This window comes from Silene latifolia, chromosome 10 (genome assembly GCF_048544455.1).
Source record: "Silene latifolia isolate original U9 population chromosome 10, ASM4854445v1, whole genome shotgun sequence".
Classification (NCBI taxonomy): Eukaryota; Viridiplantae; Streptophyta; class Magnoliopsida; order Caryophyllales; family Caryophyllaceae; genus Silene; species Silene latifolia.
Genome location: NC_133535.1, coordinates 70,943,506 through 70,955,262, shown reverse-complemented (window position 1 = coordinate 70,955,262; position 11,757 = coordinate 70,943,506). Strand labels below are relative to the sequence as shown.

At 39.3% G+C, this 11,757-nt stretch overlaps 1 non-coding gene across 1 annotated transcript; it reads right to left on the bottom strand.

Annotated features, from left to right (window-relative positions):
• Positions 1-4,591: 4,591 nt before the first annotated feature.
• On the bottom strand, positions 4,592-4,698 carry LOC141610125 (small nucleolar RNA R71). The gene has a single exon (XR_012528020.1). It is a non-coding gene; the product is annotated as a small nucleolar RNA R71 (small nucleolar RNA).
• Between the last annotated feature and the right edge of the window lie 7,059 nt (positions 4,699-11,757).

Here is an 11,757-nt window from a genome sequence, read left to right as displayed (position 1 = left end):
TAATTTCATCTAAGTAATAAAACAATTCGATCACTTAGACCGTATCTTATTTAATCAAATTATAATGAGATACGTAAATATTACTTCCAAAATCGTCCGTCAATTTTAAGTAATTTAATTAACCCGTATCATCATACGATCAATTAAATAATCAATTAAGAGTGTTACCCTTTAGGTATGACCTAAGGGGATCAACTGATCATCACCGTCGCACGACAGTAATGTCAAACTCTAGTCAGCCAATCATTACCGATATGTGTGGACCAGTTGACAGTAAAATATTACTTCCCAATTGTATTGTTTAGAATGAGACTTATCATGATCAACAGTTGTGATCGCATTATTGTCGGATGACACATATTCCAACATTAGTAACCCTTATCTATATACCTAATCTTTAGTATAAATACCCCATTGTACTACCTAGATTAGCATGCTCTCTTAATCTCATCTTAGTCAATCCTTAATCAATTCTTAATCTCATCTTAATACTCTCAAATTAGTTGTAATAGAATTTATCAATATTAATTATATCTTAATCTTTCCTTAATTGTTCTTCATTTATTTTGGGTAATTAGAAGATTATTTGGGAGATTGACAACCTTCCATCAATCATCAAGTACTTCTATTATTCTTTGCATTATAATTTTGGAATCTCCATAGGTATAATTCTCTTAACCCTTGTTTTAATTATTGTTAATAACTTTCATTTGTTCATCATGTTTAGCCTTGTTAGTTTGATTGACAATCTTATTAGCATGTTGAATTTGATAATGAGTGAGTAGTCTCCTAGCTAGGGTTAATGGGAAATTAGGGGAAACCAACATGGCCAATGATTCATGCTTAATCTAATATGTTTTCATGATTTATTTGCTTGCTTGTTGTGATTTTAACTTATGCACATATTATGTTTGATGAAATGCGAGCCTATGAATCCTTGCATTTTTTGATCCATCACCTATCTTTTCAATGAGGCTTGTAAGCTTATACACCAACTCGAGCCTCATTAGACCATGCATATAGTTGAATAGGAAAAATTAAGTCGACTTGTAGGTGTTGTACAATCTTAACCGATTCGGCTCCGGACCCAAAACTTCCTAGGGATTGTAAGTTTATACACCAACTCGATCCCATCACAACAATAATTACTTGCTTATAGTTTAAGAATATGTTTGTATGATCAACTCCTATGAATACCCTATGAACCATGACACCCTAGTGCTTTTAATCAATTGTTTACATCTCCGTTCTATTTACCTTGCTTTGTTTTTATTGTTGATTTGTTTTAGTTGATCTCCTACCTCAACCCCAATTTGTGACACCCTAAGACACGACCATTTACAATTGAAAATCCTACATCAATACCCGTCCCTTGGGATCCGGCCTTTACTTGCCTCTTTGCTAAGAGTAGTTTGTGAAGTTATAAATATTTTTTTGGTTGGTAGCTTTTGACGACAAGTTTGAATCCACACCAAAAATGGCGTCGTTGCCGGGGACGGTGTTCAATCGATTTGATTTTCTTTAATTATTTTTAGTTGTGTCTTTCTTTACCTTGAGGGAGAGCACTTCCTCAAGGTACTTCTCACCTTTTACTCTTAGTGTACTTTGCAAGATGGATGTTATAGATTGTTGTGTAGAGGACCATATGAGTACTACTCTCATCAAAGACCCTTTGCAAGCATTGGAAGCCTTAGAAGCAGGTGAGGCCAAAAATAAGCATTGGGAGTTGGAAGTAGACCTCCTAGAAGCCGCTCTAGCCAACAAATAGCTCACCTATGAACAATCCATGTTGATAAACTATATTCTCGAGGAAGCATCACAATCCACTAAAGAAGAACAAGTAACCAATGATCCTATCATACAAGCCGAAGCGCTAGACGAATATGTCATGGCATTTGAGTATGAGGAGCTTGAGGAACAAGTTGAATATGCCATGAGAATGGAATATATAATGGAGATGGAGCATGTCCTAAATGAACCTTCATTGGTAGAAAGTGAGGTACAAACTTCAACTCTGAAACCCCTTCCCCCAAATTTGAAGTATGCTTACCTTGATGAATCTAAAACTAAACCCGTGATTGTTAATTAATGACTTGATGAGAATCAATGGGAAAGTTTGCCTGATGTGTGATGTGACCATAATTGGCGCATATTTAGCCCCCGAATTAGCCTTGTTTCCATGCTTTTTAGTGCTTATTTGGGTCATTTCTTATCTTTAGTTCTTTGTTTTGCATATTCTTTGAGATTTTGATCCCTTGGTAGGAAAGGAGTAAGAATCTTGCATTTTCATGGCAAAACGAGACTAAATTGATCGAATTCAATGACCAAGCATCAAGGAGAGACAAGATTAGAAGGCCTGTGTACATATCATAGTAGAAGAGCAACGTTGAGAAAGGATCCTTGAGTCCCCATGGAAATCCCCAAGGAATTTATGAAGAAAAGGGAAGAAAAGAAGAAGTTACTATGCTGACTGACAATCCGAGCGGATTGTCAACAATCCGTCCGTCCAGCCCCAAAGACAATCCGAGCGTCCTTGCTCGAATCCGCTCGGATTCCCCTCCACAATCCGCCCGGATTCCCAGAATCCGCTCGGATTCCAACGGTGCAATCCGCCCGTCCCGACCCTATTCCGCCCGGATTTCTTCACAGCACGGATTGTCTTCTTCAAGCTACGAAAAGAGAAGCCCTTCTCTCGAAAAATACCGGGTCCTCCTTGCTCAACTTAAAAAGTGTAATTACTAGTTTAGCCCTTAGTTAACCCTAATGCATCCTCCCTAATTTTCACTATAAATACCCCATTAGTCTAATTAGAGGAGCATGTTCTTCTTATCAATAATTAGTATAGTTAATATCAATCAAATCTCTCTTTAATATTGTAATCAAGTATTAATCAAGTTTTAATCCAAGTTCTAGTTCTTTAATCTCTCTCTTGTTCATCCTTTATTTTGGGTAATTGAAGATTATTTGGGTTATTGTTGGGAGATTGACAACCTCTCAATCAAACATCAAGTACTTCTTTTATTCTTGCTTTATTATTGGAATCATTAGTAGGTATAATCTCTTAATCCCTTTTTAATTATTGTTAATTACTTTCATTTATTCATCATGTTTCATATTGTTGGTATGATTGACAACCTTGCTAGCATGATCAGCATGATAATGAGTGAGTAGTCTCTTAGCTAGGGTTAATGGGTGATTAGGGGAAACCAACATGGGGAATGATTCATGCTTAAATTAATATGCTTTCATGTTTTATTTGCTTGCTTGTTTTGATCTCAACTCATGCACATGTTATATTTGATGAAATGCTAAGCCTATGAATCCTTGCATTTACTATCATCTCCTATCTTTTCAATGAGACTTGTAAGACATAACCCAACTCGAGTCTCATTAGACCATGCATGTTGTTGAGTAGGGAAGATTAAGTCGACTTGTAGGTGTTGTACAATCTAATCGATTCGGCTCCGGGACCCAAACTTTCCTAGGATTGTAAGATATAACCCAACTCAATCCATCACAACAATAATTGCTTGCTTATAATTTGAGAACATGTTTGTATGATCATATCCCATGATTCCCCTATGATCCCATGACACCCTAGTGCCTTTAATCGATTGTTTACACCCCTTTAATTCATCTTGCTTGTTTATTTTCATTGTTATTCTAGTTTAGTAACCTTCTACATCAACCCAATTTGTGACACCCCTTAGACACCACTAGTTACAATAGAAATCTCATTTCAACTCCCGTCCCTTGGGATCCGACCTTTACTTGCCTCTTTACTAATTGTAGAGTTGTTTGTGGAGCTATAAATTGTGTTTTGATTCGACCGTGACCAACGACCACATCTTAATTTGTGAACACTTAGCGGGATCGCATCAAAAATGGCGCCGTTGCCGGGGACGGTGTTTGTTTGATTTAGATTTCTTTTTATTGTCATTAGTTGTGTCTTTCTTCGCCTTGAGGAAGTAAAACCCCTCAAGGTTTGTTCTAATTTTTTTCGAGTTGTTTGATATTTTGCATGTCTAGAAGGTTACAAGGTAATTTGTTACCTTTTGACCGTGAAATCGAAAGAACCTTGACGAACAATAGGAGACTTGTTAGGAGGAATTTGAGAGGTGTTGGTGAAGTTGTTCAACCCACTAGTGAGTTTGTCAATCCTTTCGCAATAGAAGGAGAAGAAAACCCATTACACAATACCCCACAAAATCCACCTACAATGGCAAAATTCTCGTCACACTCCGTACCCACCGAGGAGAATCTACCAAATGGTACTCCTACACCGCAACATCTCACCGGAAATTTTATTGCCAAGTCCGCCTTCATCCAATTAGTTGAGAGGAGCCAATTCGGGGGGATGCCTAGTGAGGACCCTCATTCCCATATGGAAACCTTTTGCGACTATTGTGATGCTATCTCTCAAACGGGCGTGACTCAAGACCAAATTATATGGGTCTTATTTCCTTTTTCCTTAATCGGCACCGCAATGCAATGGTTGAAGGGCCTTGATAAGGCCACCCTTGGAATAGATTCTTGGAAGAAGTTGGCTCTAGCTTTCTACAAAAAATTCTACCCACCGGAAAAGACTAACATGCTAAGAGCTCAAATTACGGGTTTTAAGCAAAGGGATGAAGAGTCTTTGTATGAAGCTTGGGAGCGGTTTAAAGGTATTTGTCGCTCATGTCCTCACCATGGACTTAGCGAATGGTTTTTGGTGCAACAATTTTGGAATGGTTTATATGAAGATTCTAGGAACATTCTCAATATGGGATCAAATGGAATGTTCACCGAAGTTGATGACAATCAAACATGGAACAAGATTGAGGAAATGGCGGTCCATAACTCACAATATAGTAGACCTCGCAAGGCTACTAGAGGAGGAAAGCATGAAGTGGACTCCGTTACTCAATTGGGTGCTCAACTTAGTGCTCACATTGACACAATCAACTTGAAGTTTGAACAAGCTATGGCTAGACTTGAGGAAAACTCAAAATCATCGAAGCATCATGTTAATGCCATGACGGCATCCTCATCAATCCCAAGTGGGATATGTGAGAATTGTGGAACTTTGGGACATGACCAAGGTGAATGTAGGGGAACAAATGAACAAGTGAATGCTTTCCAAGCATGTACAAAAGTGGTACCCCTTATTCCAACTTTTACAATGATAACACCAAATTCCATCCAAATCTCTCATACAAAAGCCAAAATGTTCAAAACCCTCAAACAACATACACTCCACCACCCATGAGAAACCAAAATCAAAGACCCTTTTACAATCAAAACCAAGGTTACCAAAATCAAAATCCATACAATCACCAAAATGACCAAGGTTTTGATGTCCAAAAAGCGGTCCTCCAAATGCAAAAGAATCAACAAGAATTTTTCACTCAAATGCAAAAAGATAGCCAAGCAAAAGAAACCACCATCAACAACATTCTAGCTCACACCAAGATGTTGGAAACACAATTGACTCAACTAGCATCTTCGAGCTCACAAAGACAAAAGGGGCAATTACCACCTCAAAGTAATCCCCCTAGACATGAAACGGTTAGTGCCATTCACTTGAGAAGTGGTACAAGGTATGAAGCACCGAAGAAGCAAGTTGAGGATGAAGTTGTGGAAGCTAGTGAAAAGGAAGAAATTGTGCAAAACTCCAAAGGTGGAGAATCATCAAAAGAAGAAAGTTCAAAGAAAAATGAAGACAAGGCCAAGGAGAAGGAGCCCATTGTGATTAGACTTCCTTTTCCAAGTCGTCAAGCCAAGCCCAAATTTGATGATCAACTTGGAAAATTCATGGAAATTGTGAAGAATTTGGAAGTCTCAATTCCTTTCACGGAATTAATCAATCACGTTCCGGCCTATGCGAAGTACATGAAAGATATCCTCACAAAGAAGAAGTCGATCCGGAAGCTTGAGACTATCGCCTTCACTAAGGTGAGTAGTGCAATACTTCAAGGGAGTTCACCTCCAAAGTTAAAGGATCCGGGAAGCTTCTCAATACCGTGTACCATTGGCGACACGACGATCAACAAAGCCTTATGTGATCTAGGGGCTAGTGTGAGTGTCATGCCATACTCGGTGAGTAAAAGGTTGGGGATGGGAGAGCTTAAATGCACCAACATCACACTCCAAATGGCCGATAGATCGACGAAGACACCATTAGGGATATGGGAAGATGTCCCCGTGCGAATTGGGAAGTTTTTCATCCCGGTGGACTTTGTCATTGTTGATATGGAGGAAGATTCCAACATTCCAATCATCCTAGGAAGACCGTTTCTACACACCGCCGGTGCGGTGATTGATGTGAAACATGGTGAGCTCACTCTAGAAGTGGGAGATGAAAGCATAACTTTTAATCTTGACAAGACTATGAGAGCTCCTCGTTTGCATGAACCGTGTTTCATGATTGATCATTATAGCCGAAAGGATGAAAGGAAGAAATCGGAACTCCAATGGAAGAAGAAAATTGAAGATGCTCCATTCAAAGAGCAAGTGAATTGTGACAAGGAGAGCTTGCAAAGCTCATCAAAATCAACCAAGGAAGAAGAGGATGGCCTCATTGGCCAAGAGAAGAAATTGGGAGAGTTGTCTCCATCTAAGCAAGAGATTTTCAATGATCAACTCAATGAAGTTTGTGGTCTTTGGGACGACGAATTTGAAGGGATTTTTAATCCCTACATTGGTAATGCTATCGATCAAGACCAACAACAAGGGCCAAGGTCTATTGAGAACCTCTACCATGATAATGAACAAGCTTTTGATTACTTCTTCAAGGTGTTGAGCAACATCAACAACACCTTGGACATTCCCCCTTGACATCTCATCAAGAATGAGAGTTTGGTGGAGTCCTCCCTAAACCACCACTTGTAAATATTTCTAACTCCCTAACCTACTTTTCAATTCTTGTATTGCATTTTTGTCATCTTTGGATTTTTTATTTACTTTGATCAAAATAATTGTCATGTAAGAGAGAAGTGAGGGAGGGACTAACAATTTCAATTGATGTGTAGTGCTTTACCTTAGTGTGGGGATGGCAATTGCCTAGGCTATCCATGCCTTAGTAGTGCCCCCACAATGAAGAACACAAGACCTGAAGAAAGAATGAAAGAATGATAAGGGAAATGCGCTGTGCACGGGTGGGACTGAATCCGTGTACACAGAGGAAGAATCCGAGCGGATTCCCAAGAATCCGCCTGTCTTATGTAATCCGAGCGTCCTGCAGAGAAGGCGCCCGTCCCGAACTGAGCTGAATTTTGAAATTTTCTTGACTGTTAAAAAATCCGAGCGGATTTCTGAAAATCCGCCCGTCTTGGAGAATCCGTCCGTCTTGTGAGAAAAACGTCCGTCTTTGCAGCTGAGGAAAACAAGCAAAATTCTCTGGACAGAAATCCGTCCGTCTTAGAGAAAATCCGCCCGTCCCGTGTTCAGCAAATCCGAGCGGATTGTTACAAATCCGCCCGTCTTTAGGCGAGCTTTGCAAAGCCCAGAAAGACCAGAATCCGCACGGATTGGGCAGAATCCGCATGGATTGCCCCTGCAGATTCGAAATTTTCGGCCTCTTTAAAACCCCTCCCACCTTCATTCATTCATTCATTCATTCATAAACACTACCCACAACATCAAAACCCCCATCCTCTCCATCACAAAAACAAAAACCCTTAACAACATTCACCAAAATCAAATCAAACCATCCTTCCAACAACAAATTAATCACTCCTTCTTCAACAAAAATCAAAACCAAGCACAAAATCTTCAACCTTTGAGTCGATTTTTGTTTTCATAAAGGCAAAGCCTTTCACCTTCAAATCGATTTGGGCATACTACAAATTGAAGATTTTCCATTCTTTTCTTGGTTAAGTTCATCAATGGCAAGGACTAAGGGAGCAACAAAGGCAACAAAGGCACCAAAGGCTAAAGCACTCTCACAAAGGCAAAAGGCTCTTCAAACAAAGAAAGCATTGGCTATGGTGGTAGCAACACCAAACTTGGAAGTGCAACAACAACAACAACCTTCTATGGGAGCAACAACACCTTCTACTCCGGTAATTGATCAACTTTTGCATTATCCGGAGGTAACTTTTATTTCCGATACCCATAGAAATACCTTTGTCTAGTTTGCTATGAAGTCATTACAATCCACCAAATTCATATGTGAAGATACCTTACAAAAATTGGGTGTTCTTGAACAAACAAAAGCCTTTTTCAATGCCATGGGGTTAAAGAAATTGTTTGAAACAAGGGAATTGACATACCCCTCCCTTACCTTGGAATTTTTAAGTTCTTTGAAAGTCACCAAAGTTAAGAATAGAGAAAATCTCGAGTTTCGTCTAGCTAATGTTAGTAGACGCATTACCTTTAAGGAATTGGGTGAAATTTTGGGTCTTAGTGATGAATCGCGTTATCTTAAGCATTATGGAAAGTATGACCCCGAACCTCTTTGGGAGGCAATCTCCGGGAAGAAATTTGAGGATTTTCATGCGAGTCGTGCTCTTTTGGTCCACCATCCGGGCATAAGAGTATGGCACAAGGTTGTGGGAAATACCATAATTGCTAGGAAAGACACCAATCATTTCACAAGACTTGATTTTATTCTCCTTGAATCGGCTTTGAATATCGGAAGAATTCATACCAAGCCTTACAATTCTTTAAGGCTCTTGGTAGATAGATGGCTCAACATCGATAGTGGGAAGAAGGGCACGACCGTTATTGTCAATGGCGGCCTAGTCACGGTCCTAGCTAAGCACTTTGATCCTAACTTCAATAAGGATAACAAGTACAAAGCAAAGGAGGGTGGCCATCTTGTTGATATGCATACTATGATTCACAAGTTCAAGTGGGTTGCCCAAAACCCCCTTGACACTAAGTATGGATGGCTAACTAGTGAACCTAGATCGTTCACCTTGCCCTCGAAGATTTGTCGTCTAAGCGTCCACCGGACCAATTATCTACTTCCCCTTTCCAAAGAAGCCGAGTATATCATTCAACAACAAAAGGGTGATCTTGAAGCTCCCTCCTCTTCCATTGTCATACCACCTTACCCCTTTGAGTATGAAGAGTTCAAACCGGAAGGAGTTGAAGTTGGGAAAGACTATGTGACTCTTCTCATGCAAGCAATGCACAAGCAAGCCTATGAAGATCGGAAAAATGCCTACTTGGCTCAATATCTACCCCTCCTACATTTAGCTAGGCAATGACTACTTGATCCATCTTGTCCTTTGCCTAGTTGGGCGGATAGAGAGGTCTTATTTCCGGGTGCATCTAGGGCCGGTTTGGGTGACAATGAGGTTGTTGGAAATGATGAAGAAGTTGATGATAATATTGAGGAAGAAGCAAGTGAAGGAGAAAAGGATGAAGAAGATGGTGAAGATGAAGATGAGGAAGAAAGTGAAGAAGCAAATGACAAGGAAAGCGGCAATGTGACCACTTCTCATGAGGGAAGTGATGATGATGATAGCATGATGGAAGACTAGCAAGCCTTGGAGACTCCTACTCTCTCATGGTTTGTCTATTTCTCTCTTTGTATTTTATTTCATTTTGATCATTGTTGGAGTAGTCCTAGCCCCATCAAAGGACTCACACCTCGGTACCATTGAGGTGTTCTTATTTTATTGTTCCCATTTGTAAAATACAAAATGAAAAATTAGTTTCATGCATAGCATAGTGTGTGCATGAACTATACCCATCCTTGGACATTAGCAATAGTGTCTCACTCGGTTTGGGGAAGTTAATGCATACACAACGGGAGGTAATCTAAATTATCCTCTCCGTCATAAACAAAAACCATGCATCATGTAGTGTAGCTTAGTATAGATTGCATTTAGTATAGAAATCATGCATCATCTTTGCATAATTTCCATCATTTTGGCCATTGAGGACAATGCCCATATTAGTGTGGGGATGGGAATTCTAACATTTAACTCTTATTCAAAAATCCAAAAAAAATTGAAAAATTTCAAAAATCATAAAAATCATAAAAATTGAAAAACCCAAAAACAAGTTCATTTCCTTTGTATATATTGTTTTGTATATATTGTGTTTGTTTTATCCTTGTTCACATTGATTGACTACGCCACATCCGAGACATGAGGATATTGAAGACCGCATGGTATGATCTTTCCAATCTCCTTTTTCCTCTTTATGTTAATGACTATGTGGCTTTATTTTGATTGATACGGTATAACAATGTGAATCTAGGACTTGCATTTAGATTGTTTGTCATATTAGTTGGTAGAATCATTTGCATTAGGATGTTTATATGCTAGTTGCATCATGGCATGTAGTTGCATGTTAGAAAAATTTTGCAAAACCATCTACTTGGGAAGCTTGACAAGTGTATATAGGCCCTAGTAGATGCTTTTTGTTCTTAAGACTTTGCTTGTTAGAATGCTTGTAAAACACCCTAGGATGTGTCATGCTAGTATCCTTTGACCCATGGTTTAAGGCCTAGTCAAGAGTACCTTGTGGTGTGATAACTCCTTGGCTACCGTTTATTCCAAGGTGACCCTTGAAACCATGCACCCATCCATCCATCATCCATGTTCTACCACAATTTTGTCATCAAAAGGGAATGGGCACAAAAAGAAATCAATTTGAGTTCAATGAAATGAAAAGTGAAAGAAAGTTTGCAAAAATGCATCAAATGAAAAGAGGAGCAAAAATAGAACTCCTAAGCTTCAAATACAAGGCACCCTCGTTACTAATTGGGGTGACTTTGAAAATGTTCAAAAAGAAATGCAAAAAAGTTGTCAAGTATTGAAATGCCAAAAATCAAAAAGAAATGGCAAGAAAGTGTTCTCAAATGTCAAATGCCACAAGAAATTGGGGGGAAAACAAAAACCAAAGCAAACTCCCAAAATGAAACTCAAATATCTATTGATCCCTTTATCCATCGTATCCATTTTTGTGCATGGTAGAGAGGGGACGACCCTTCTTCTTGTCTAGGCAAGAGGGGGAATTCCGCGATCCTCCAGTGTTTCTAACGCCATAGGGAGTCTACTCTTGACAAAAGCATTTAACGATTGAGGACAAAGGTACCCTAGCTTGACACAACTTGGAGGTGATTTATTGGTATCCTTCTAGGCTTAGTAGTTTGAACAAATTGCATCTATGAAGGATTGTGTACCCTTGAATTGCTTCCCTTGTAGATAATTTCCGCCACTTAGATGAGGAAAGTGGCTATACTTTTGTATATGCATACATTACTTGATTTTGTGTGCTTAATGTTTGGATGTGTCGCCATTTTGGCAAGACCCACCTTGCCTTGCAAGAAGGCATCCTACCTCATGGTTGTCTTGTTGTGAGTTGAAGGGGCGGAGTGAGACCCGCTAATTGTCTCATATCGGCTATATTATTAGGATAGGTTAGTATTGGTCCTAGTCTTTGTCACCTCTTTACTCGGGACGAGCAAAGGTTCGGTTTGGGGATATTTGATGTGACCATAATTGGCGCATATTTATCCCCCGAATTAGCCTTGTTTCCATGCTTTTTAGTGCTTATTTGGGTCATTTCTTATCTTTAGTTCTTTGTTTTGCATATTCTTTGAGATTTTGATCCCTTGGTAGGAAAGGAGTAAGAATCTTGCATTTTCATGGCAAAACGAGACTAAATTGATCGAATTCAATGACCAAGCATCAAGGAGAGACAAGATTAGAAGGCCTTTGTACATATCATAGTAGAAGAGCAACGTTGAGAAAGGATCCTTGAGTACCCATGGAAATCCCCAAGGAATTTATGAAAAAAAGGGAAGAAAAGAAG